Raw genomic sequence first — 5,479 nt, 5'->3', positions numbered from 1 at the left:
CATTATTATGATCTCATCACAATCCATAAAAAGATTTACTCTAAACTGTGGTATATCTTATTTAATCACTTAAAATAGATAAAACCTGCAATAAAACCAAAACAAGTCTTTTATTAATATCAATGAAATCAAAATAGATTACATAAAAGTTATTGCTAAATCCTCATACATGATTGGACTTAGGACACATCTCTTTCAGTTTGGGGGTAGACGGCTGTACCATCTTTGAGCCATGCCCGATAGGGTTTGAGGGAAGACCCGACACTTAATAGCATCGTTCACGGGCTGTAGCAACAGGGCGTTAGAGAATGTCTATTGAGTGGCATTTATGACACTTTATTATGCTGTAATAAGCTTTGAATTTGTGTATTTGTACTCAAGTTGTTAAGTGGTTTAATATATTTTCTAGTGTTTTTGCATTTCAGGCACTATTCAGGTAATCAGGTGAATTAACATTGTTTTGGTGCTAATTTGGTGTCAAGGTGGTGTTAGAATAAAAGCTCATGGAAAGCCGGCTCGAAGCAACAAGATTTAAGAAGAAATCTGAGTTTTTCCCAGAAGGACAGCGCGCCCGTGCTGTGATAGAGCGCGGTCGGCCCGGGGTTCGAGAAATGCAGCTCGCCCGCGCGGTGATAGCGCGCAGCCGCGCTGAGGCCGAATTTCAGAATCCTGTTTGTATTATAATTCTAAAAGGGAAGGCTTCCAGATTATTGAGGGCTGCTATATATATTCATATTAGGTCGTTTTTAATAGATATCAAGTCAGAGACGGACCAGAGGGCAAGAAGCATACGGCAAGAGACCTTTAGCACAATTTAACAAAGGCGAAGATGATCTAGTTTATTCTTGTGAATCTTTGTTTTGAGTTGTAACTTGGATGCTTGTTTCTTGTTTTGCTGAACCTATACTCTTATTATGGGTTAATCCTTATTGTGGGGTTCTAAAGGATTTATTTATGGATTTATTTAGTTAAATTGTTTGATGCCTTAGTATGTGGTGATTGTTTGATATCCTAATATTGGTTGTGCGTATTCGTCTTATGAGCATCGCGAACTTATAAGATAGTGTGTTAATTCTTAATAAAGTGAAACTGAATTTAAGGATTTAGAACTTTCCATGCTAGCATAGGTTCATGTATGTGTCATGCATGATTCGTAGGTAATATTAACCATCTTACTTGACCTATGTAATCAAGATAGATAACATGTGCTTAAACCGTTATGTTGTCAAATTCTATAGACATATAGGGTCTTAATATAATTGGTGCCTATTCAGCTTCTATCCCTTTTGTGGATGTCTGGTAGAATGGTACTCGTGCAACGAAAGTTGGTGTTTATCAGTTTCGTGTTATCTGATTAGTGTCATCACCATTGCATGCTAAGGTTAAGAATAATGAGGCTATTGAATGAAGTATTTAATGAAGTTAGAATCCCATGTTTGTCATATATATTAATTTAGTTAATCTTAATCTCATAGTTATAATTGTTAGCGTAATTCTTAGTTTTAAACAATCTCAATTTGTTATAGTCTTACCATTGGATAATAACCATACATTGTTATTTTGGTGCATAAATTAGATAGTAAACAATACAGTCTCTGTGGGAACGAACTAGAAAAGATTTTATACTACTTGCAAACTCGTATACTTGCGTGTATTATTAGTGCGTGTTTAGCGACTAACAAGTTTTTGGCGCCGCCGTCAGGGACTATAGTGTTAATTTATAGTTTATGTGCTTTCCATCAGTGGTCGTTAAAGTTCATTGACTCGGACATTGTTACTTATTTGTTCCTTGTCTGGTTTCAGGCACTCTAGCGAGGGTGTATGCATACGCATTCGCGTACTCGTAAGAGAACACTGGATAAAGCCAAGGAAGAACTTGTGATAGTTCGTAGGGAAGTTTGTGAGGAAGAAAAGAAGGTAGAAGAAGAAGAGAAAGTCGAAGAACCAGTTGTAGTAGCTATGGGTGATCAAGCAGAAAATTAGAAGGCTTTGATGGACTATTCTAAGCCTAAGATTAATGATATTCTGTCTAGCATCATCAGACCAACCATCAGGGCTAACACTTTTGAGATCAAGTCGAGCACAATTCAGATGATACAGAACTCAGTTCAGTTTGGGGGTTCTCCTACTGAAGACCCCAACATGCACATCAGGGATTTCATCGAGATCTGCGACACTTTCAAGTTCAATGATGTAACTGAAGATGCTATTAAGCTACGACTCTTCCCATTCTCTCTAAAGGACAAGGCTAAGTGCTGGTTACATTCTCTACCAGCAGAGTCTATCACCACTTGGGAAGATCTTGCTCAAAATTTTCTCACTAAATTCTTCCCCATGGCGAAGACTGTTGCAATCAGGAATGCTCTTACTCAGTTTGCTCAGCAAACTGGAGAATATCTGTGTGAGGCTTGGGATCAATATAAGGAGATGCTAGGGAAGTGCCCACACGATGGCATGCCTGATTGGATGATTATCAACTGTTTTTACAATGGATTGGGTGCTACTTCTAGACCCATGCTTGATGCAACATCAGGAGGAGCCTTTTAGGCTAAGAGCTACGATGAAGCTTATGAACTTATTGAACTGATGGCTGCTAATGAGTACCAGAATCCTTCCCAGAGATCGACTCAGGGAAAAGTAGCAGGAATTCTGGAGTTGGACGCAACAACTGCTATCGCTGTCCAACTTAAGGCTTTGACAATGAAGGTGGACATTTTGGCAAATTATGGAGTTAATCAAATCACTAGTGTCTGTACGCTTTGTGCTGGTGCCCATGAGACTGATCAGTGCACAATTTCTATTGAATCAGCTCAGTTTGTGAGCAACTTTCAGCGATCGCAGCAACCTGTTCCAACCACCTATCATCCTAACAACCGCAATCATCCTAATTTCATTTGGAGAAACGCTCAGAATGCGGTTCTACAGCCTTATCAGCAGTATCCAGCTAAACAATATAACCCCCCTGGTTTTCAGCAACCGCATTATGCACCAAGACAACAACTCCAGCGCCAACAAGCTAATGAAAAATCTGAATTAGAGGAGTTGAAGCTTATGTGCAAGAGTCAAGCTGTTTCTATCCAGACCTTGGAAAATTAAATTGGGAAAATTTCCAATGCCTTGCTAAATCGTCAACCCGGTACATTGCCTAGTGACACTGAAGTGCCAGGAAAGAAAGAAGCTAAGGAGCAGGTAAAGCCAATCACTTTGAGGTCCGGAAAGGTTGTGAATCCCGAACAACCTCAAGAGTTAACTGAAGATGCTGGGGCTGAGAAAGAAGTGAAGCAGCAGGATGAAGAAGTGGAACCAAGGAAGACTACTGTTGAGCACACTCCGCCTGAGGGTAATACAGGGGAGAAACTGATCTATCCTCCACCGCCTTTTCCTAAGCGGCTGCAGAAGAAAAAGCTGGACAAGCAATTTGAGAAGTTTCTGGAGGTGTTCAAGAAACTTCATATCAACAAACCTTTCACCGAGGCTCTCGAGCAGATGCCTAGTTATGCAAAGTTTATGAAAGGTATCCTCTCTCATAAAGTGAAGCTAGATGATTTATAGACTGTCGCTCTCACGGAGGAATGCAGTGTTGTGCTGCAACAGAAGTTACCTCCGAAGCTTAAAGATCCATGAAGCTTCACTATTCCATGTACTATTGGAAATGTGTCTTTTGACAGATGCTTATGTGACTTGGGAGCTAGCATCAATCTGATGCCGTTGTCAATCTTCAAGCAGTTGGATCTGCCTGATCCTAAACCGACGTATATGACTTTGTAATTGGCCGACCGTTCTATTACATATCTGCGAGGTATTATGTAGGATGTCTTGGTCAAGGTTGATAAACTCATATTTCCGGCTGATTTTGTAATTCTCGATTTTGAAGAGGATAAGAAGATTCCCATAATCTTGGGAAGACCTTTCTTGGCAACTGGACGAACCTTGATCGATGTGCAGAAGGGTGAGCTTATAATGCGAGTGTTGGATCAGGATGTTACCTTTAATGTGTTCAATGTTATGAAATTTCCTATTGATAATGAGGAGTGCTTAAAAGTGGAATTGGTCGATTCGATGGTCACATCGAAACTTGATCAATTGCTAAGGTCTGATGCCTTAGAAAAGGCCTTATTGGGGAATTCAGATAGTGAAAATGATGAAGGTGAAGAATAATTGCAATATTTGAATGTTTCTCCATGGAAAAGGAATATTGATATGCCTTTTGAATCTCTTGGAAAGGAGGAATTGAACAAAGCTCCTAAACGCCTCAAGCCTTCTATTGATAAAGCTCCATCTCTTGAGCTTAAGCCTTTACCTGAGCATTTGAGGTATGAATTTTTAGGTGATGCATCTACTCTGCCTGTTATTATTGCATCTGACCTTTCAGGTAGTGATGAGGAAAAGCTATTGAGGCTTCTGAGAGAGTTCAAATCGGCAATTGGATGGACTATAATTTATTTCAAGGGTATCAGCCCTTCTTACTGTATGCATAAAATTCTGCTAGAGGAAGGTAGCAAGCCTACAGTCGAGCAGAAAAGAAGACTTAATCCTATCATGAAGGAAGTAGTGAAGAAGGAAATTTTGAAGTGGCTAGATGCAGGGATCGTCTATCCTATCTCTGACAGTTCATGGGTTAGCCCGGTTCAATGTGTATCAAAGAAAGATGAAATTACTGTGGTGGAAAATGAGAAGAATGAGCTTATTCCTACATGGACAATCACGGGGTGGCGAGTCTGCATGGACTATCGGAAGCTAAACAAAGCTACTAGGAAGGACCACTTTCCATTGCCCTTCATTGATCAGATGCTTGACAGGTTGGCCGGTCATGAGTATTACTGTCTTCTGGATGGCTATTCGGGTTACAATTAGATTTGTATCGCTCCAGAAGATCAGGAGAAGACTACCTTTACTTGTCCATTTGGTACTTTCGCCTTCAGACGAGTTTCATTTGGTCTATATGGTGTACCAGCCACATTTCAGAGATGTATGATGGCCATCTTTTCTGACATGATTGGCCAGAATGTGGAGGTGTTCATGGACGACTTCTCAGTCTTTGGCGATTCTTTTGATGAATGTTTGCAGAATCTGGGACACATTCTCAGGAGGTGTGTTGAGACCAATCTGGTTCTCAATTGGGAGAAATGTTATTTTATGGTGTGTCAGGTCATTATTCTCGGGCACAAGGTTTCTAATAAAGGTCTAGAGGTGGACAAGGCCAAGGTGGGGGTAATTCAGAATCTTCCTCCACCTATTTCTGTTAAGGGGATTCACAGTGTTCTTGGTCATGCGGGTTTCTACAGGCGTTTCATCAAGGACTTCTCAAAAATTTTAAAGCCTTTGTGCATTCTGTTAGAGAAAGATGTTCCTTTTAAATTCAATGACGAGTGCCTTGCAGCTTTTGAGACATTGAAGAAGAGTCTAATCATGGCACCTGTCATAACTACACCTGATTGGAATGAGCCTTTTGAGATGATGTGCGATGCAAGTGACTATG

The 5,479-nt window shown here is 40.3% G+C and overlaps 1 non-coding gene across 1 annotated transcript; it reads right to left on the bottom strand.

The window, feature by feature from the left end:
- Positions 1-2,349: 2,349 nt before the first annotated feature.
- Positions 2,350-2,456, bottom strand: LOC141662239 (small nucleolar RNA R71). The gene has a single exon (XR_012550362.1). It is a non-coding gene; the product is annotated as a small nucleolar RNA R71 (small nucleolar RNA).
- Positions 2,457-5,479: the final 3,023 nt, after the last annotated feature.

This window comes from Apium graveolens, chromosome 5 (assembly GCF_009905375.1).
Source record: "Apium graveolens cultivar Ventura chromosome 5, ASM990537v1, whole genome shotgun sequence".
In the NCBI taxonomy this organism is placed as follows: Eukaryota; Viridiplantae; Streptophyta; class Magnoliopsida; order Apiales; family Apiaceae; genus Apium; species Apium graveolens.
Note: the sequence above shows the minus strand (reverse complement) of the source record. Positions and strands in the feature narration are given on the sequence as shown.